Here is a 24,697-nt window from a genome sequence, read left to right as displayed (position 1 = left end):
TAGGAAAGGCCATACTAGGAATTTGTTTTATTTTGCATGTTTTCTTTCTTTATATGTTTGCATGCATGCCAAATCGCCATAACATCACATGCATATCTTTTATATCGAGTTTTCGACCTTATCAGTTATAATTATCGATAGATCACTAATTTAGTTTACTTAAAAGAGATAGATAATAAATTGAAAAGACCTTCACATTTCTAAAAATTGAGACTTATCCTTACCAAAATAGTAGGAACCCATGAATCCCAATTTCATTAAGGGTACAATACGGTTCGCCGGGGTGCTTTCTTTTTACGTTGGGTAAGTGGGGTAATAAAATCTTATTACATTTCGAAATTTGGTTGAACTCAACGGAAGTATTAGGGTCCGTATGCTCATGTGTTCCACGCTGAAGATGAACTTAATGTAATTTCATTGACCAAGAGTTCTAAGTGTAGAATCGGTTAAATGAGTTAACCCACCAAATTGTATTAGTAACGTTGTAGAGAGTCCGTTGGCCCACAATCGAGTTGGTATGGATTTGGATCTTGGAATCATTTATATAATTGGGTGGAGTCTTTATATAAATGCTGAACTTGTCTAAAATGTTTGCAAGTCTTAAAAATGATAAATGTTAACATTTCCTTTATCTTCTCTTTTTGTAGTCAATTTGATTTATCGCAATGACAACCCCTAGCTCATCCGCACCACCTCTCACTACCGTTTCATGGCTTCGGTCCTTTATGGATCGCTGCAAACTCGAAAAGAATGGTTCTAATTTCACCGGTTGGGATGGTCAACTTCGCTTAGACACGGAAGGTGATGATAAACTTCGTTTCCTTACCGAACCTTCTCCCGCTACACCTAATGCTAGGTCATCAAATGCCGTGAGGGAGGCCTATGAGGCCTACCAAAAGGAATCGGACGCGATCAAGATTTTATTGATCTTCTCCATGGAAGCTGATCTTTAAAGAAGTGCCATAAAGATGAGAACCGCCTATGAGATCTATACTAAGCTTGTGACCATGTTTTCACAAGCACCTAGAATATTGCAATATGAAGCGGTTTCTCAATTCTTTGAGCTCAATAATAAAGAAGGACAAAAGGTGAGCACTCATGTGCTCAAAATGATTGAGCATGTTGAGACTCTCAAGTTTCAAGGGGTAGAGATCCTCGAACAACTAGTTATTGACCGACTTCTCCATTCCCTGAGCCGTATCAAAGGCTATGTTCAGTTTAGAGTAAACTATAACATGCAAAACATGCAAAGCATGAGTTGCACAAAATGCTTGTGCAAGCCGAGAGAGATATGGGTCTCAATGTGAGTACTAGCAAGGATGTTCTCAACATCAACACTAAGATGAAGGGAAAGTTCAAAAGGGGTGCCAACAAAGGCAAGAAGCCAACACCCTACCAGGGCAAAGGGAAAGCTATTGAAAATAGCACACCTAAACCCAAGAAGGGAGCCACTTCCGAGGATAAGTGTCATTATTGTAATGGTACGGGCCATTGGAAACGCAATTGCCTCAAATACTTAAGAGACATCAAAGCTGGACGTGTGACTCCAGTAGGTGTCGGTCATAGTACATGAAACCAACTTTCCGGTAGATCTCTTTGAATGTCCTTTTGAAGGGTTTGAAGTAATCCTAGGGATGGATTGGCTAAGTAGACACAAATCCAATATAGATTGCTATCAAAATAAAATCTCTTTGAAAGGACCCAAAGGCGCTAAGGTGTCGTATAAGGGTTACTTGGTCAAACCTAAGGTGAAACTCGTTTCGGTGATGACCTTAAAGACATGTTTGAAGAAGGGTTGTCCTATGCTCTTGTGTCATGTATGGGACATTAGCATGAAGGGACCGCAAGCTCAAGACATACTGGTGGTGGGGGACTTTAAGGATGTGTTTCCGAAGGAGTTAGCCGGATTACCTCAACCAAGAGAAGTGGAATTTTGGGTGAACTTGAAACCGGGTGCGGGACCAATCTCTAAGGCCCCGTACCAGATGGGTCCAAAGGAGTTGGAGGAATTGAAGAAACAACTTTAGGAATAGACGGACAAGGGGTATATTAGACCTAGTGTTTCACCATGGGGAGCACAGGTTCTATTTGTAAAGAAGAGAGACGGGACTTTGAGGTTATGCATCGACTATATGGAGTTGAATAATGTCACCGTCAAGAATAAGTACCCTCTACCAAGGATCGGCGATTTGTTTGACCAACTTAGTGGAGCCGGAGTATTTTCAAAGATTGACCTACGATTGAGCTATCACCAATTGAAGATAAAGTATGAGGACATCCCAAAGACCGCATTTATATCAAGGTACGAGCATTATGAGTTCGTGGTAATGTCATTTGGGTTAACGAATGCACTGACCGCGTTCGTGGATCTCATGAACAGGGCGTTTAGTCCGTACTTGGAAAACTTTGTGGTGGTATTCATAGAGAATATTTTGGTCTACTCTAAGACCAAGGAAGAGCACGGGGAGCACCTAAGAATCATTTTTCAAACCTTGAGGGAGCACCAACTTTATACAAAGCTTAGTAAGTGCGAGTTTTGGTTGGAGAAGGTGGCTTTCTTAGGCCATGTGATATCAAGAGAAGGAGTTGTCGTGGATCCTACCAAGATTGAGACTGTGTCTAAGTGGGTGGCACCCAAGAATGTAGCGGAAATTCGAAACTTCCTAGGCCTAACCGTGTATTATCGCCGATTTGTGAAAGACTTCTCCAATATCGCTAGACCTTTGACGTCGTTGATGAGAAAGGAGAACCATTTCAAGTGGGACGGGAGTTTTGAGACGACCTTCTTGACCATAAAGGAGTGTCTAACCATGGCCCCGGTGTTAGCCTTGCTAGAAGGAAGTGAGAGTTTTGAAGTATACACCGATGCTTCAAAGAATGTCTTGGGATGTGTGCTTATGCAAAATGGTAGAGTCATTGCCTATGTATCGCGGCAATTGAAGACCTATCAGGAGAATTAACCAACTCTTGACCTAGAATTGGGAGCCGTTGTCTTTGCCTTGAAAATTTAGAGGCATAACTCGTAGGGAGCAACCTTTAAGGTATTTTCCGATCACAAAAGTTTGAAGTATATCTACAACCAAAAGGAGTTGAACATGAGGAAAAGGAGATGGATTGAACTCATTGGGGATTATGATATGGAGATAATCTATCATGAAGGGAAAGCTAATGTGGTGGCCGATGTCTTAAGTAGGAAGTCGGTGCACTCCTTGTGTACCGTTGTCCATGTTAAGGTTGAAGGAAGAAGTATGGGGAATGGGTATCCATGTGATACAAAAGGGAGAAACAATGGGAGACTTGACCTTGGAACCCGAGTTGTACGACGAAATTCGGGAGAAGTAAGCAAGTGATGTGAAGATCCAAGAGTGGAATGGAGCGCTAGAAAGGGGAGAGCCCTCAAGATTTGAGTTGCATGAGGATGGAAGTCGTAGATTGAAGGGGAGATGGTCTATACCAAATGATGATGAGCTTAAGAAAAAGGTAATGAATGAAGCTCATAACACACCTTACTCGGTGCACCCGGGTAGCGATAAGTTGTACAAGAACCTTAAGAAGACCTTTTGGTGGTCAAATATGAAGAGGGAAGTGGCGTAATTTGTGGCAAGGTACTTGACTTGCCAAAGAGTGAAGGGGGAACACAAGAGACCACAAGTGAAAGTGGCAGTCGATATCTATGGATTTCAAAGTTGTACTACCAAGAACTCAAAAGGGGAACAACATGATTTGGGTCATTGTGGATAGGTTGACCAAATCGTCTCATTTCATTGCAATGAAGGACACTTGGAGCAAGGTGGAGTTAGCTAATGCTTATTGCAAATATGTCGTTAAACTTCATGGATTCCCAAAGGACATTGTGTCGGACCGAGATTCGCGATTCATTTTAAGGTTTTGGCAAGAACTTCAAAGCTCCTTGGGTACCCAATTGAAGATGATTATGGCCTTCCACCCGACAATGGATGGATGAATGGAGAGGACCATTCAAACGTTGGAAGATATGTTGAGGGCCTGCATTCTAGAGTTTGGGGGGTTCTTGGGAAGATAAACTACATTAATTGAATTTTCTTATAACAATAGCTACCATGCTAGCATTGACATGGCACCACTTGAAGCCTGGTAATGAAGAAAATGTCAAAGCCCGATTTGTTGGGATGATTGCATCGAAGCCGTCTTGTTGGGACCTCAAATGATCCAAGACATGATCGATCAAGTCCATGTAATTCGAGACAAGATGAGGGCGGCGCAAGATAGTCAAAATAGTTATGCCGACTTAAAGAGGAGTGACATTGATTTGCGGTAGGAGACAAGGTACTACCCAAAGTTTCACCCATGAGGGGAGCTGTGAGATTTGGGAAAAGAGCCAAGTTGAGCCAAAAGTTCATTGGCCCCTATGACATATTGGATAGAGTCGGTGAAGTGGCCTACCGTTTAGCACTTCCCCCGGCCTTGGACCGAGTTCTCAATGTTTTTAACGTGTCTCAATTGCGTAAATACATAAGTGACCCTTCTCATATACTCGAGGCGGAGATGATCGAACTAGATGATGCCCTAACATATGTGGAAACGCCCAAGTAAATCCTAGTCTGGAAGGTTAGGAAGACAAGACATGGTGAAACGGTATTGGTGAAAGTATTGTGGTCTAACCATCTAGTAGAAGAGACTATTTGGGAGGCCAAGGAAACCATGAAAAAGCGATACCCTCATCTTTTGATGGCGCAGGTATGAGGTTGGTTACGTGGTCGTGACCGTTTTTCTAGAGGGGTAGGGCGTATTACGCAAGTACAAGTAGCACGAGTCTTCTTATTTCCTTTACATAGTCGGTCAACACCTAAACTTATAGTAGCTTTTTAGTTGGTCATAGAGTACTAGCCTCATGATATCCGACTAACCGTCTCTCGTCTTGAGACATTAATGGGACGTAGAATTTTGGCTTTTATAGTGTCGAGTGTGAACTTCGGGGACGAAGTTCATTTTAAGGGGGGATGATTGTAATACCTCGCATTTATATAGATCTCACTTGACCGAGTAGATGATCCACTCGGCCGAGTGAAGTTCCACTCGACCGAGTGGAGGACCGAGGGCGCCTTGGCAGAAGGCTGGAAGTCTGGAAATTGGTCACTTGACCAAGTGACTATCCACTCGACTGAGTGAAGCCCCCACTCAATCTAGTGGACCGCCCACTAGATCGAGTGCCGGTCGAGTTCAGTTTATACGGGAAACGTTTTTAGTGGGAGGTCCCTTTCAAGGCTTATCTTTTTAGATTTCCCACCTAAAAACCCCTAACCCTATCCTACCACTTTCTAAACTCTCAAAATGTAATACCCGGATATTATGGGACCTAGAAAGAAACCTTGGGGTACGTGAGAGGACCTTAGGCTAGAGTAAAGGTCACTCGGGAGTGAAGTATGACTATAAAGTGGGCTGAGTATAACCAATACTAAACTTAGTGGAGTTGTTATAACACCTGCCTATAAAAGGGTCATCGTAAAACTGTAATAACTTGAGATATATACATGATATTGATCTGATTCTAAATGGAGGTGATATTTTGTCCACTTACGATTCCAACGGTCGGTCACAGGCCCAAAATGACTAAGAAACGAGTGAGATATGACTATTTTACAAAAACTGGTCATTGCTGAGAACTGCGTCGCACTCGACCGAGTGGACTCGGCACTCGGCCGAGTGAGTGACACTCGACCGAGTGACTGACACTCGACCGAGTGACTGACACTCGACCGAGTGAGTGACACTCGACCGAGTGGACTCGCTACTCGATCGACTGAATCAGAACACGGGATAAGGAAATCTTAACCCCTTATCCTTATTTATTCTATTGTCTTCTTTCTCACTCCAAATTCTCTCCCTTTCTAAAACCTCGATAAATACTCTTAAATGGGATTCAAGCTTGATTTTATAGATTGTTCATCCTTTTCGTTCCTTCGTCAACATTTTTAAGTTAAGATCCAGCCTTCTTTAATTAGTTTAAACCCTAACTTTTGGGGGTTTTTTTGTTGGGTAATTAATTAGTAATTAGTATATGTAATATGGGTAGTTAGTGTGTAATAATAAGGGGTTTTTTAATATGTAATAGTGTAGGATGTTTTTTTATGGTATTACATGGTTTGTTTAGGAATAAGACGGTCTTGCGAGACGGAATCATATGGGATTCGAGTAGCTTATGAAGAATGCTAAAAGGTAGGTTTATTCTATTCGGTTTCAATATATTTGTGTTCATATTTATGTGTCTCTCATCATCATTTCAAGTATGAGTCGATTTGGATATCATGTTGGTATTTGAGGAAGTCTTATCCATGATATGTTGGGAATGAGTTCATAATGAGTCATATAATTGGTGTTGTGTTGCATTTTTCATGTATGGTCATTGTTATGTTGTGTTGGAGACCATTGGTAGTGTTACTTGGCTATTGAGGAGACGTAAGATGGTTGGGAAACCGTCTTACGCTTGAGTCACCTCTTGGAGCTTCCCACTCCAAGAGGGATGTGCACATTAATGACTTTGAGTTACGGAGGGACTCGTGTGGTCGAGACACGACATCTGACAGGGGATCCACTTGGCTTCCAGACCCGGTACGTCTGGGCGTGTCCCGGTACCTTTGTGTGAGGTGTGGTGTCATGGGCGTGTCCCGTGCACCGGTGGTTTTGGGTACGTCTGGGGTGTCCCAGTAATGGTATAGTGATTGCATAATCGTGTCTCATTCATATAATTAGTATCTTGCATCTTTATTTTTTATGTCATGTCTTATATTTATTTATTGAAACTGACGTGTTGTGTGTATGTGTAATTGTCACCTATTTTCGGGGTGGCTTGTGTCGATCCATATGATATTTTCGATCATATGGGGAGCAGGTTGAGTACAGGTTGAGCTGGTATCACGTGGGAGAAGAGACGAGCCTTGGCCTTGGAGCTGAGTGTCATTTCATTAAAAGAGTATGGTAGTCATGAGTTGTATTATTTATTTCATTTATTAATTTACTAGTATAGATCCCGCGCAATTGCACGGTTATTTAGATAGGAATATTAAAGAAATGCAGTTATACAACTGATATTTAACTTAATTTGAAATTTAATTGTAAATTTTATTATTATTAATGTTTTGCATTAATCGGTTAAAAAAGGGAAAGTTCAGTATAATCCAGTTGTAAATATAATATAATAAAAGTCCAATTACATATATGATATAATAAAAGCCCAATAACAGATATGATATAATGAAAGCCAAATTATAGCCAAATTCATTTAGGCGGGGAAATTTGGGAGATCTCTTATTCTTTTAGTATAAGGGGGATGGTTATGTAGTCCACTAAATACTTTATTTCATATTAATTGTTTCTTAATTGCAACTCCGATTTCACCGCCTCGGGAAACTGAGATGGTAACATCTCCCAATTACCTTGGCCGGGTAAGAAGGGGGTGTTACATAAAAATCTCTCTAGAAAATTCACCCAACAATCCTCTCTAAACCTAGCCTCCCCAAGTGAAGATTTCCTACCATCTCCTTCTTTCTTGTTCATCCACCCTATTTGTAAGTCGGTTTATGTTTTATTTCCTTAATCTTATATTAGTAACCTTAATTCATCATGAGTGGATTACCCCGTAATTAATTAGGTTAGGGAATTAAGATGGTTAATTAAGGGGTTTAATTAGTATAACTTGTAGTAGATTATGGAAATGAATGTAGTAATTAATTGTGTAGGAAGCGTCATTGAGGAGCACTTCTAGTGACTAACTTGAGGATTTGACAAGATAAGCTTGAGGTAGGGTTTTCCCTACTTAGCTATAATGATATGGGTATTTAATTATGTATTTATTGTCATTAACTGCATTTGTCTCATGGTAGTTGCATTATAACATATTCTTGAAAATTAGGGTTTATGACATAATATGATTTCATGATAATTATGTAAAGATAAGTATGGTTAATGGTCATATGATGGTTACAATGCATTTTAACATGTTAAGAAGCAATTAGATGAGAAGAAATGAATTAGTGAAGAATTGAGCATGGTAATACTTGTTGTGTCAATATGATTGCATAATTGTCTTGGTTGGATTTGTTTGGCTTGATTGTTGTTTGGTTGACAATGGAGGATGATGGTGGGTTCTTGGTTATGATTATGGAGTAAGAAGGCGGTTGGAAAACCGTCTTCCGCTCAAGTCACCCTTGGAGCTTCCCAATCTAAGGGGGGTGTTCACATTTAGTACTTGAGTTATGGAGGGACTCGTGTGGTTGAGGCACGACGTCTGGTAGGGGACTCGAGTCGCTCTCGGGCCCGGTACCACGGACGTGTTCCGAGTACCTTGTGTTGGTTGTGGCGTCTTGGGCGTATCCCGACCACCGGTTTGTGGAGGTGAGTATGTTGGAGAATGATTGTCATTCATTTCATACTTTGTTGGAATTATGGTTATGGTCTTAACATTGTCATATGAGCATGTAGGCTTGATCATTGCATTTATTGAACATTTATATTGTTAAGCTAACACTTGGGGTTTAAATGTCTGTGGTGAACCATATGGTGATTTCGGCCCATATGGGCTGTAGTGTTGACAGGTTACCATGTTTTGACTCGAGGGCTTAGGAGCGGTCTTGCTTAGATGTCATCACTTGTACTTATCTTAGTTTTTGACATTTGAACTCCACTTCTTTCAATTTGTAGGTTAAGTACTTCTTTACTCGATTGTTCGCACTACAAGCTTGGGAAACCAAGTCTTGCAATGCCTCTATGTGTTGGGAATGCCTAGAGGAAGGATCCCAACTTATGGGGGTGTTACAGTTATCTATTTCCACTTAAGTAAGATTTACATAAGTGGGCAAGTAGTTGTGTGATGTGGGCAAGTGGGTACTGAATTCCTTTTCTAATGGCGACTTGACAATCCGAACTAAGAACAAAGTTACCCTTGGACTTAACCGCATACTGAACTACTTCTCTAATGGCAAAAAGCTCACAAGCTAATGGGTTAGATCGAGTACGTGAAAAAACGTACCAGTATGTTTTGTAAAAAGTTCACATCAATGAGTCAATACTCCTATATATATAATCCGGAAACCAAACGACTTTAATATAGTAATAATCACACATTTGAAAGTAATAGAGGTAACAACAGGAGTAGTTAAATTATCAATATTAATGTGGTAGTAGTGAAAGTAGCAATAATTACGTAAATGTTATGAAATATTATAGTGTAATATTATATGGATGTCCATATCTTAGAATATTCTCGAGTGTATTATCTTATGGAAACTATATCCTCATAATGGAATACTATACTGTGACACCCCCATATACCAAGGACCCTTACTACGACCTTCCCTAGCATATAAGGACATCACCATCTCGGTTCCCCGAGGAAAGTAATTATCAAAGGTCAAATAAAGAACATTAAACTATTTTACAAGCGTTACAACCAAACTGTTAAAAGAAAGATATAACTCATCACTATATACTACTTCCAGTCATAACTCGTGAGGACTTATCCTCGCCCGGACTCCAGCAATCATCCAAGACAACACCTGCTAAGACTGACTGCTCACCATAAGGGATCACGACAGACACAATAAACAAACAGGCAACCACACAAGGTCAGTAACGGAGATAAGACATCATAATCATGACCAACTTGTAACAAGCACAACCAAACACACACACGGTCACAATCACTTCAACCAAACACCGTCACCGACTGTCCACTGGACCAGCCCTGCCAGTAGGGGCCCGCAGCCGTTCCCACCTAAGCCTCGCTCATCATACCGAGCGATAACCCTATCCCATTAATGTGCACATCCCCTCCCGTGGCGGGTTCCACGGAGGGCGAAACTAGGGCGTGAAGCCACTCCCGCAAGTGACTCCACTCATCTGAGGACGCACCTTGAGAACCAGAGACAATCCATCACAGACAGCTGCAATACAACAACAACTAACAAACTGTATACACCAACCGACTACCGTATATGCTCTGTCACACAATTACAAAAACGACACAACAACCATGACACACTAGACCATCAACAGAAACTGAGTAGGCGAACCTACCTTTAAGCGACTGCAACGGTTCCATGTCCACACACGCAATACCCAGCAATCAAGCAACACCTATACACACAATACAATCATCTATCACTACCATTCTAACTTTAACCGAAAACACAAAGCCACGGATGATGATGACGACATACCTACATGAGGAAATCTGGCCAAGGACCGCTACTCGACTCAAGCAACGCACTCCTATTGCATAAGGACCTTCAAAGGCTCCCATGTAAGGTATGTAGTGAAGGAAGGAGGAAGGGACGACATCTAGGTTTAGAAGAAAGAGGCGGAAATGATTTGCGGTTTTAAGAAAACACGATTATAAACCCTCGCTGAAAAGACGCTACTCGATCGAGTAACTAACGTACTCGATCGAGTGGCCCCTACTCGATCGAGTATCCAAACTACTCGATCGAGTAGCCTCTACTCTATCGAGTACCACCCACAACTCAAGACACAAGGTAATTTTAGCACGTATTCCTAAGGAGTATTACTGCTCCTAAGCTCGGTCAACGCTGGTCAACGGGTCCCTAAAAGGGCGGGTATTACAGTCTTCCCCCCTTAAAAAGAACTTCGTCCCCGAAGTTCAACTCACCTTTCCCCAAAACATCAGATACGGAAACAAGATCAACGTCACCGCTCTCCCGACATAGGTCACTACTTCCCAGAAATACTATCTGTCATGTCATCATCATCAACCGTCCAACACACCATGTCCAACACACCAACCTCACAACATGGACCAACACAACTGACGACTACCCTGCTGCTTACAACTCTTAGCCACGCACTAAGAGACGATACCTTTACTAGTACGTGACCATCAAAACGAAACATGTCACATAACACAACTATGTCACCCAACGGTTCTATTCCAACGCATGACATCTTAACTTTCTCTCTATGACCGTTTTTTCATAGCACATTATTCAACTTTTACTTCAACATACAAATGAAAACAATTATAGCGTCGTATTAGAAATGTAACAGAAATAATAGAAAGCATTATAAACAAATAACAAATTATTCTAATATTGGCCTTTTTATTTTGCGACATTACTCTTCCCCTCAAAAAGGAACTTCGTCCCCGAAGTTCACCACTGAATTATTACCCACATTACTAGAACTTAGCTCTTGTCATTTATCCAACACATATAATGCCTTATGGACATTACTCATTAATCATACCAACATTAATTCATAAAATCATTTGCTACTTTATTCGAATAATTAGCTACAATCACGAATGCATGTATGTATCAATTTTATATGGAGAATACGCAAATTCTGTGAAAATAACTAGTCTTTTCGATCATAAATAAGTTAGGCTACTAAGCTAGTAGACATTGAAGATGTAAAAACAATCCAATAAAAGTAACTATTACTTTCACTTTTCGTCACAAATCTGCATTCAAAATCCGAGCACGACTTCCAACATATCAAATTAACGGTCCAAACATGTTACTAATCATCAACAACCATGTTAAACACCAAAACATGCAATGATATTAACATTAAAACAATTTTAATTAACGAAATGATCCTGTAACAGTGCTACTCGATCGAGTATGTAGGGTACTCGATCGAGCTGGCCTTAATCGATCGAGCGTCTTAGCTACTCGATCGAGTAGCCGGAAATCATACTACCCTTCACCTGTTACACCTGCAGCTACTCGATCGAGTGAGGGGCACTCGGTCGAGTGGCCACAGGTCAAACGACTCTAAAATTTCCTGTTTCAACACAAAACGAATATATATATACGCGAGTCAGGATGACAACCCGACTCCAAGTCCCACAAACAAGTCTCAACAAAACAAGTACGGCCTTATGGCCAACATACAACCAAACCTGATAAGTACGAAAAGCAAAAGTTCCAAACAACGCAAACTAATATCCACGCAACCATGAACAAGATAAGAAAAAAGAGTATCACTCCTGCTGCTGCTGCTCAACCATGATCTCATCTCCATCACCACCCGAGGTACCTGCCCCTGAAGCCCCAAGACCCGCACCATCCCCTACTCCCAACCTCTGGACTCTCATACCATGGGGTCAAACCGCCAAAAGCAAAGGGTTGTGGTGTCCCCCACGCGGACATGTCCACCCCGTAAGAGTGGAAAACCCCATTGTAGTCCCCAACTCCACTCCACCACACTGGATGTGGTCCCTCGGTCCCAATACCCTGAGTGTATGCCATATCATGCATGTTCCGGAGCGTCAAGGTAGAGGACACTCTTTCTGCCAAGTAGCTCGAACGTGTCTCTGGGGTATCAAGGTAGGGATAGCAAGGAAATGGGTGCTGCGGTGGTGCTGCTGGCTGTGGTCGGGTCTCAGTTGTCCTCTCCCTCACACGGCGTGGTCCTCTCCCTAACCTGGGTCTATCCTCCGCCGCTCTCACATTCTCCCCCTTCTTCGGCTCGGGCATAACCTGAAGGATCGTGTCATCAATGAGGTTTGTCTGTGTCGGCCGAGGTACATCCTCATCCTCCTCCCCATCAGAATCAACCGCATCCAAAGGCTCAGTCGGTGGGAGGTGCTCAGGAGCCGGTATCCTCATCAAGCTCATACCCCACACCCTCCACGCTAGGCTACCATCCGCCAAGGTTCTCAACCATTTCAGGTCGAGGTAGTAATCTCTGTCCATGGTAGGCACCGGGTGGCTAAGGGAACGTACTCAGAGGAAGCCTCAAAGGAGGTTAGCTTTTCAGCTAACCGAGTGGCAAAAGCACCATAACTCAAGAACCTAGTTGTAGAAGAAGCCATCAAAGCCAGACTGGCACAAACCATGGCGGGAGCATTGAAGACCACCTTCTCGGTCCGCTCCGGGTTAATATAAGCCATCAAAAGCAATAACTCGTGAGAGTTCAACTTACTTATATCAGGCCTCTCATAAAGAAGATTCGATATGGAACGAAGAAAGATCTTCAAAGTAACATGTTGCACTTCATTGATCAACATGTTGCTGGGGGTGGGAGCTGACTTCCCAGCAAGGCAAGGCATAAGGCGGCAAACCCCGCACTCAGCTGGAATGTCACGGAGAGATCCCTTGGGAGGCTTAGCCAACCCAAGGTGAGAAGCAAAGAGGTCCATGGTTAGAACAAAACCCGTGTTCATAAGACGAAACTGGACAAACTGCTCAGCCGTCTCGTATTTAAACGAGCTCATGAACTCCAAGGTCAGAAAAGAATAGGAACGTTTCTGCAAACGGTACAGTCCTGTGAATCCCAAGGTCTCAAAAATATGACGGACATCCGTCTCAATCCCCAGGTCCTCTAGAAGAGTGGTGTCCACACAGCGCGTAGGTCTCATCTTTCGTTTCTGTAAGGCCACAAACCTCTCCCTCTGTTTGTAGTCCACAAAGACTACCGAGGGATACTCTGGTACAGGTGGTACTACTGGTCCACTACCCTCCCCAACTTTGGGCTGAGAAGCCCTTCCCCTCTTACTTTGTCGGGTTCCCAAGTTTAGTTACGGCATCTGTTTCAGCATATAACTGAAGTACAGTCACATAGGCACCAAAGCATGTAATTTACACAGATTAAGCATTGAACAAATCATCTATGTACACACTATCACCAACAATTTCCCAATTTATACATAGAATTTAAATTTATTGTATCTCAGACGATCTCTACAGCTGTGAAAGTTTTAGCAGAGTTAACATGAATTACTCAACTACTACAACTGTCAACACATGGCTTAATTACAACTCCATATATACTTGAAAACATGTGAAACATTCATGTACGCTCATAAAAAGGGCAACTAAGTACACACTATTACAGACAATCAAACATCATGAGTAAACTCCTCAATTCTAGTAATCAGACGGTCTCTACAGTTGTAACAATTTTGACATATTTAGCCTGAATTATCATTACTACTACTACTTCAAAATTTTAACTCTTAAACATGAATTCACATCCAACATAAAATCCCAATCATAGAAAACGAATTTCAATTTGGGGCACTTTTAAGACGGAGTTTTAAGGCAAATTTCGAGGTGAAAATCACAAAATTCAACTTCCAACATGATATATGCAACATATACTACTCAATTTCATCACTCAACATGTAAAAGACACCCAAAAATCAATTTGATTTCACAAACCCTAGAAAATTCGTCCCCAAATTTTGCAATTTTTATTCAATTTTTAGTCACAATAGACAACAACAATCATAAAAGGGAAGCATGTGGATCATATTACAACAATTACAAGCAACTTTTCTTCCATATAAATTGAAATTTCAGATTGTTCTACCATTCAAATTGTCTCTAAGTGATGAAAACATTAAAATAGGAAAGGAATTCATACCTTAATCAATTAGGAAGTAAAAGAATGAATCAAAGCAATGAAAACTACACAAATAAATCACCACAACACAAGAATGCAAGAGTTTTAGAGAGATTTAGGAAGTTAGGGTTGTGAAAGACGAAGAAGAAATAGAAGAATGAGGAAGAACAAGGGTTCTATGAATCCCGCGGAAGCTCCTGTACTGTAGCCTACTCAATCGAGTGCCTCGCGTACTCGATCGAGTGCCCTCTACTCGATCGAGTAGGCGCTATTTCATCGAGTAACCGTAGGAAACTCCTACATCTCGACGTCATAGCTTCCTAACTAGATCGAGTGAGGTCTACTCGGTCTAGTAAAAACTTACACTCTGTCAAGTAAGGTTAAGTACATGGTCAGAATTACAAAATTAACTGAAGATTCCTGCAAAACAATACCACGTGTCGATTCCAAACCAAGTTCGGAAGTCGCCACTGGTTATAGTACTCATTCATATAATGCCATTACTACTCAAATATATCGTACGGTCTCATCAAATAAGATTCGTATCACATTATGCTACAACGAACTTCACACAACATGGTTTACTTGCTACCGAGCCGTCCATGTATGCAATTATGTCATTATATCATGTCTAAACTTGTTTTACCACATTGCTAACAAACTTATATTCACGATACTTGAAACACATAATTAACGATAATTTCCATGCGTCATCCAACTGTATTAGCAACATGTTCAAGCTTCAACAGAAACAAATCAGTCTATTCAAGCTAATTACATCACATACGAAAACTTTCAACCGTTCATATATTACATACATCCATTATTATCTTATTGTGCTCATTATAATTCTTTAACTTATTTAATTACTAACATTAGCACTATTACAAGACTTATAAATCGTATAAAACTATCATTACCAACAAGCTGAAGCAAATATAATCGTTACCACACTCCAGATCACATCACCCATTCCTACTCTTTCACATACCTCTATTGTATTAGACCTTTTCACGATCCTCATGATCATCCCATTCACATATAAGTTCCAACAAAATTTTACCATACATACTTCTATCTTAGCTATTACGCACATACTATCTTAAACAAAGACTCATTCACAATCATTTCTATCATAATCACCATACACATTAGGCACATCCTTGCCGGCTCCACATTGGCATACCCGGTGACTGGCTTAAGCACAATGGGGCCAAGATTTTGAAATATGGGCGCCTACTCACCCAAAACCTAGCATCAGCTGGGGCTCCCATTATACATACACCAGGTTCATTTTACTAGACTCACTATGTTCATTAGGTTCATTTGTAACAGGTTCCAAAATCGTCGCTCTGATACCACTTTGTGACACCCCCATATACCAATGAGCCTTACTATAACCTTCCCTAGCATATAAGGACATCACGTTCTCGGTTTCCCGAGAAAAGTAATTATCAAAGGTCAAATAAAGAACATTAAACTGTTTTACAAGCGTTACAACCAAACTGTTAAAAGAAAGATACAACTCATCACTATATACTACTTCCTGTCATAACTCGTGAGGACTCATCCCCGCCCGGACTCCAGCAATCATCCAAGACAACACCTGCTAAGACTGGCTACTCACCATAAGGGATCACGTCAGACACAACAAACAAACAGGCAACCACACAAGGTCAGTAACGGAGATAAGACATCATAATCATGACCAACTTGTAACAAGCACAACCAAACACACACACGGTCACAATCACTTCAACCAAACACCGTCACCGACTGTCCACTGGACCAGCCCTGCCAGTGGGGGACCGCAGCCGTTCCCACCTAAGCCCCGCTCATCATACCGAGCGATAACCCTATCCCATTAATGTGAACATCCCCTCCTGTGGCGGGTTCCACGGAGGGCGAAACTAGGGCGTGAAGCCACTCCCGCAAGTGACTCCACTCAGCCGAGGACGCACCTCGAGAACCAGAGACAAATCAATCACAAACAGCTGCAATACAACAATAACCAACAAACTGTATACACCAACCGACTACCGTATATGCTCTGTCACACAATTACAACAACGACACAACAACCATGATACACTAGATCATCAACAGAAACTGAGTAGGCGAACCTACCTTTAAACGACTGCAACAGTTCTATGTCCACACACGCAATACCCAGCAATCAAGCAACACCTATACACACAATACACTCATCTATCACTACCATTCTAACCTTAACCGAAAACACAAAGACACGGATGATGATGACGACATACCTACATGAGGAAATCTGGCCAAGGACCACTACCCGACTCAAGCTACGCACTCCTATGGCATAAGGACCTTCAAAGGCTCCCATGGAAGGTATGTGGTGAAGGAAGGAGGAAGGGACGATATCTAGGTTTAGATGAAAGAGGCGGAAATGATTTGCGGTTTTAAGAAAACACGATTATAAACCCTCGCTGAAAAGACGCTACTCGATCGAGTAACTAACGTACTCGATTAAGTGGCCCCTACTCGATCGAGTATCAAAACTACTCGATCGAGTAGCCTCTACTCTATCGAGTACGACCCACAACTCAAGACACAAGGTAACTTTGGCACGTATTCCTAAGGAGTATTACTGCTTCCAAGGTCGGTCAACGCTGGTCAACGGGTCCCTAAAAGGGCGGATATTACATATACAGTCATGTCTCTCTTTTCTTCTGTCTACCTTCTCTTTACTATTCTCTCTTGTCGTTATTTCACAACACGTTATCTGCATGAGACTCTAACCTACTCATATCTATTATTCGGATCTGATACTCGGGAGGTTCATATAAGAGCTTATTCTAATATTCAACCAATAATTCAAGTATGTTCCTTTACCGTTATTACTCGTATTATTATTTTAAGCATTTGTATGATAATTTGTTTATCTTTTCAAACTCATGTTTGAGAAACTATATTGAGTATACATGGTACACCCCAACCTACTTCGTTAATTATGAAAATTACACAAAATTGGCACAAGCAAGGAAACTATGTTCACGTAGCTAACCACTTTTAATTACTCATAATATATAGTTTGGTCGTTCCTTCTATATCTATATATTCTTTTGATCGTAACTGGTAAGTTGTTCTATATGATTTATTTTTATAAAGTTTTGATCAAATCCGGCCATATCCTTTAAAACCAAAAGAATTAATCTCGGAAGTCTCAATTCAATCTATGTCAAGTATTTATATTTTCTTTGTGTTCCTTGACACTAAAATTTGTGAGTCCCTTTGATATTTCAATTCAATTACCATTAGCTTTGTATATGGACTGCCAGACATGAATTTCTTGCATGAATATATTATCCCTTGTTGTCAAGTACATTGCATATATTCTGTTCTATATACTTGATTTCTATTATTTGGGTTAGATTCATAAGCTTTGTTTGTATTAATTAATGTATAGTAATTAATATAAAGATTGACATGAAATCAAACAAAGTAGTCATACATGTGTTAACTTGATAGGATATACACGTGTTATACAACCTCACACCAAATCAACTTAAGCAAACAAAGTCGTCAATACATAATACCTCGGGGAAAACAAGCTTTATGATTTTAACATATTACTCTGTGTTGCAACGGCGGTTGTTTTCTAAATTTTTGGTTACGAAGCATATATGATAATGATTGGCTAAATAAATTGGACATAACATGTGATATTTAATGAATCGAGTTTTTCAATGTCAAACTTTATTTTCCGAGTAAGATTTAATTTCCAAGAAATAATTGTATTTATATGATATTGTTTCAGTGAGAATTTCTTATGTGTCTATGACTCTATAAGGAATGGAGAGTGAAATATACGTCACGTAAAATTATGTGTCTTGTAGACACAAGTTTTGGAAAGGACATATCATCTGACTTTGGCCCTGAAGTTTCAAAAGTTCTATTTTACAAAGATGGGAGATATGTCCATATTATGACTTTGGCCGAAAATCAGAATTTAAAAGGTGTGTAATAATTTAACACCGTCTCATCGGTATAATATATTCATATTGTATAAGTGTAAGTGGCCAGAAGTCCACGTCTATGAGTATATGAACTGCTGTTCAATTTAAAGCAGTCTTTATGAAATACAAATTATTTGCAAATTAATTCTTGTTCATTTGAAGTTGAACAGTATAATGCGACACAAAATTTGATTCATTCTTTAAAGTGAATGTGACATCTCATAAAGACTATGTCTGTAGCAGATATTGAGAATATGGTGTTATGATAAGCCTAATGTTGCGGCCTTAATTGAGCGTAATGATGTGGCCTTATTGAGCCAAGTAAAAAAGCCTTAATTGTGCTTAATCACGTGGCCTTATTGAGCCAAATTAGTTCATTGAAATAAATGAAAATATCTCATGAAAAGTCATGTGAGAATATGAAACTCGTATATGTAAGAGTTTGATATGAGAAAAGGAAAACTGATATACGAGCTGAAATTTTGATATTCATACTCTGATCAAAGTTCATAGTGACATATACTGAATTATGACCTGGAGTTCATATTGTTCGCAGATATTGAAACTGTGACTTGAAGTTTAAAGTGTTTATAAATTTTCACATTTCATATATTGAGTATTATTTTGAGTATCAATATTACGAATGAACTCGGTGTTTATAAATGGATGTCTGAAATTATGCGACACTTCTGAAAAAAATTCAGAATCATATCAAACTTATTCAAATCATTCCCGGGAGCGAATGAGATATCATGTTTTGAGAATGAAATTATTTTATCTTTCATACAAGTAATTTAATCCTATAGACACATTACATAATAAATTGGATTAAAGGCCATTATTCCCCAAGATAATATGGCATTACTTTATTGATCTAATAAAAGTATGAAAGTATACCACTAGCAGTGGTTAAGTAGGAGGATGTGGATATATTTATGAGTTATGTGTTTCTTTTAAAACACTGGTATTCTCACCAAAAGTGGACATTACCTCACATTTAAAATAAGAGTGATAATGTGATCAATAAATAATATATTGTGAAGTAAATGGTTGACAATACAACTAATTTGAAAGTTGTTGAATCATCTCTGATCCTTAAAGGGAATAATTGATTCGTAAGTTGAATTGTGATCAACTTACATGTATTATCATGCTATATAGCACATTGAAACGTGCATAGTGAAAAGCATGCGTATGTCATCATTTTATATGTTGATGATTTTCTATTGGAATATTGACGAGTCTTGCTTACATATATGAGACACTTATTGTGTCTTATGTCAGATGTCACATCATAGAATTTTAATTTGAGATTTAATGATACAAGTATTGCTAGAAGATTAGCATGATGAATATAGTCAACTAAATTATGGCATGTGATAAGTGAAATTATTGAGATACATCCAATTCTTATTAAAGAATGCCGCGATTTTTGACAAACTAAGAAAGTTGACATGAAATGATTCAGATGTGACAAATCAAAGCCATCCGGGTTCTTACTATACCCATTTTGATAAACCTTTTTATCTTCAAGAAAAGACAAGTGCTGAAATTCCTACATGTAGAAATTTTATTAAAGGCAAGACACTACACTGCGATTGACTATATATGATGTTGGAGATCTAAACTACTCGATATTGAATAAATAACTTAAATGTTCGTGTATGGATTGACAATATATTGTGTGACTTGTAGTCACAAAATGATTTTTCTGAGTAGTTCTTGTGATTAAAAATCACATTCAGATTTTTACATAAAATCGTTGATCTCTTAAACTGGGCATTGTGAATCAGCACATTAAAAATCCAACTGCATTATAAATTTCATCCAAAAATATTTTGTTATTCTACAAATATGCCCATATAAATTCTCGTCGATGATATGAGAAATTGAGATCTAAGGTGGTTATGGTAAATATTTAGATTATACATTGGTTATAGTTTTTACCACCTTAGGGGGAGAAAAGTGAAATAAAGTTGGTAAAAACAAAATTTATCCCATACTGAACCAAAAGTTCAGAGAAGATTATACGTTAAATTCATTAAGTAGAGGTTTTTGAATTTGACATAAGAATATGTTTTGCCATATTAATACAAGTATATACACTTTAAGTATATTATAATAAAAGTTAAGATGAATTGACGGTTCCAATGAATGTGAAATAGCAAGTTCAAGCACTTGGTATGACATATAATTGCTATATTTGAAGTGTCCCTGAAGTGACACGATATCTGAAGGATAATAGATGGCTTAAATGAATATAATGGTACCACAAAAATATTCAGATCCAGATATCATTAAAGCCAATATCATCAAGAGATGATGAAATTATATCGATATATTTATGGAACCTACATACATTTGCGCGCGATATTTTATGGACTCGATAATGGGGATCTTATGTAAGTCCGTTTTGATTTTCGACATATAATCAATGATTATAAATGATCTCATGGACTAGAAGTCCATTTTTTATTTTTTATTTTTGCTGGAATATAAAAAAATATATTAATGAGCAAGAATTACCGCACCATACAAGCATCAAAAGCCCAAGGCTTCAATTACATCCAATTTCCTAATACATTGGCCTAATGCATCACACAACTTAATCAATACCTATCATACTTAGCCATACATCAGGTACTTTATGCCTCATATTAACTCTATATTGGAATCAATATTTCACCTCATACTACATTGCCTTCAGCACCACATCAGGATGGGGTAGATAGGCATCAATCATGCCAGTATTTCGATCAACCTATAGCCTATAGATCAGTCCACTCACAGCACTCCAAATTATCTTCTTCTGCATAAGTGACCTGCATCTGAACTGCAAACACCACTGTAATGTCTGACTTGTAGGGATTTGGATCAAGACAGTCTACCAATTTCTGCAAGCACATCTTACAATACATACACTGAAAGAAAAGATGCTCATCATTTTTAGGGAAAGCTCGACACAAATCAGACAAAGGATCCACCACCAGTCCAATGTTGGTCAGTCTGTCCTTGGTTAATAAGCGATGCTGAGCATAAAGCCATATTATAAACCTATGCTTAAGGACATTGAGAGAATTTCATACCATTGGACACCATGTATGTCACTCTAGTACCAGGACACAAAAGCCATTGATAACCAGCAACATTAGTGTAATGGCCATTATGTGAACACCATACTCCCTAGTTATACCCTGACTTCAAAATTTCCTTCACTTTGCATATTGGTCTCCACATCCAGCTAGAACTTGCAGTAAGCCAGTCACGTCCTTTGATATAAATGTGGTTAACCCACCTAATCCATAAATGGTCAGCCGTGGAAACTATCCACCAACAAAATTTTCCAATCATAGCCTAATTCCAAAGCTTGCTATGAGCCACACCCAATCCTCCATTATTCTTGTCACGATATACCTTATCCCAGGATACAGGGGGTACCTTCAGGAACTCATCTGAACAGACCACATATAATTCCTGCAAATACCCATCAGTTTATTAATAACAGTGTTGGGAATTATGAATATACATGACTAATAAGTGTGTACTTGTGTGAGTACACTCTGAACTAAGGTGAATTTGCCAGGATAACTCAATTTGCAGCCCCCATCCCCTTATCATACTGACCATTTTCTCCACCAATCTGATGCAATCCTCAACAGTAATCCTTTTGTAAGAGATGGGGTTCCCAAGTACTTGAATGGGAATACACCTTCCCGAAAACCAGATAGACTTAGAATATCCTGCTTACACCCCACTGTGACTCCATTAAATTAGATGCCAGACTTATCATTATTAATTTCAAGCCCAGAAGCTGTTGAGAAGGTGGCAAAAGTCTTGAGTAATACCATGATTGACTCCTTATCACCTTTGCAGAATAAGAGCAAATCATCTGCAAAGCAAAGGTGACAAAGCTTGACTGATCTGCCTAAAGAATGATATTTGAACTCCTCTCTCTTTGTCGCTACATTCAGAATTCTATTGAGATACTCCATACATAATGTGAAAATAAGTGGAGACATGGGGTCCCCCTGCCTGGTGCCTCTTTTTCCCTAAAGAAACCAAAGGTGGATCCATTTAAACATAAAGAGAAGGTAGGGGTAGTAATACACTCCATAATCCATCCAATCATAAGGGCATGAAATCTTAATGCCTTCAACATATGCTCAATAAACTCCCACTCTATTGAGTCATAAGCTTTCTTAAGATCAATTCTCATTATGCTTCTAGGAGAGCAACATTTCCTATTGTAATGTCTTACCAAGTCTTGGCATATGAGCACATTGTCCACTATCTCTCTCTCTCTCTCTCTCTCTTTTATGAAAGCACTTTGATTAGCAGTAGCAAAGTCAGGTAAGACTTTAGCCAACCTAGAGCAAATCACCTTTGTAATGCATTTATAGAACACATTACAATGGGCAATTGGGTTGAAATCAAAGACAACCTCAGGTCTATTCTTCTTAGGTATAAGAGTAAGGTTGGTAGTATTAATCTGCTTAAGCAGCTGACCATTTTGAAAGAACTCCATCACTTCAAATTGAATATCTTTACCAATGACCTCATAAGCATATTTAAAAAACTGACTTGAGTACCCATCAAGGCCACGAGACTTAGAGGCAAGAATAGAAAATAGAGCCTCCTTTATCTCACGGGCAGTAATATGTTGGATCAGTCCAGCAACATGTGCAGGGGTTACAGTCTTACCACCTCTTAGACTCGGGTAGTGCACCTTGTTAACAGCCTTGTTTGAACCCATCAAATGGATAGTATTTAAGGAAAGCATCCTCAATATTAGTAGCCTCAGTCTTCAGCACCCTTCTTGTGACACCCCGCGATAAAGCGAAAAATATAACAAATAAATCAAAGCGGAAATTTGTGATATTTTAAAAACTTTTAAAATTACTAGTTAAAGAATAGCACGCGGGTGCCACTAACGAAAAGAAACAAATACAACAATAGACAAATTTAGGTTATTACAACACAAGTCTAGAAAACGGAGAAAAGATATCCCACGAATAAACATATAAGGGGGTTTCTAAACTAGCAACTAAGGCCCAAGGGTTTAGTTCTCGCTAGCCCACACGTCTTCCCCGCGTAAGCATCTTCACCACCTGTCATTCATGAAAACATGAACGCCACAGTCAGTGGGGAGTAACTCAAGGTTCTCCCAGCCACAATATGTCGAAACGAACATAATAAAGAACATAAACAAACAATCATATTAGATAAGACATGAGTGAATCGAATCATAACTAAACATGGGATCATACATGTTTAAACCAATAAGGAATAAAGAAATGATGGAATAAACATGTAAGGCATAAGCAACAATAAATAAATGGAGAAGAAAGACAAGGAAACAGATACGACCACTTAGCCACGAACACGTATTTCAAGAAGATATGACCAAAGTAACCATCCAAATAATGCAAGACATTTATCACTCTTAGACTATAATTTGCCCGGGTAGGACTACGATAATAATACGGTGCTAGTCTAAATCTGCAGATTCTCGGGTGTACATCCCGATTCGACGTGTGTCAGCACAGTACGCACCCAAGACTCGACTACTAAGGAGACCGAGTACCCCCATCGCCAGAACAGCACGAAAGTGGCGGAAAGACTAAGATAAGACTCACTTGCCAGAATAGCACAAGTGGCCAAAAGCCGTAGATTTTGCTGTAACAAAGACAAGTAGGCCAAAACCATACTTGCCGTAAAAAGACAAGTAGGTCAAACCCGTGCTTGCCAGAACAGCACAAGCAGGGCAAAAATGTATGTCAAGCACGTACGATGGTAATATGGCATTTCTACAAGAATACGACTCTTACAAGTAATTATTTATAATAAACTTTTCATGCTTGTAACATATAAATAAACATTTCATTTCATAATTATACATGCCGGTTAAATAGAATAAACAAGTACAACAAACAAGTACATGGGACGGGATTATTAATGTCACACTCATACTTATGGCTTGCATCTCACCATAAGTACGGATGGGAACATCGGTCCCGACGATCATATCGCAACTAGAGGGCCTATGGCTCACCCCTAGTGTTCGATAGGACCACGAATCACACCACCGAACAATACAAGACATTATCAAGGATATGACCATTCACAAATAATTATTTAACAATAAATATCTCATACTTGTCTTATGCAGATAAATATTTCATTTTATAATTTATCATGCCGGTTAAATGAAATATAACAAATGATAATGAATAAATTACGTTATATGAAATTACGGAATAGAATGTGACAAAGCTCAAGTGACTCATTTATACCCCCACTAAGTAAATTAGACAAGTCCAATTAAATTAACAAGATAGATCCACTTAAATTAACAAGACAAATCCACT

Source organism: Silene latifolia, chromosome 11, assembly GCF_048544455.1.
Source record: "Silene latifolia isolate original U9 population chromosome 11, ASM4854445v1, whole genome shotgun sequence".
Taxonomy (NCBI): domain Eukaryota; kingdom Viridiplantae; phylum Streptophyta; class Magnoliopsida; order Caryophyllales; family Caryophyllaceae; genus Silene; species Silene latifolia.
Note: the sequence above shows the minus strand (reverse complement) of the source record.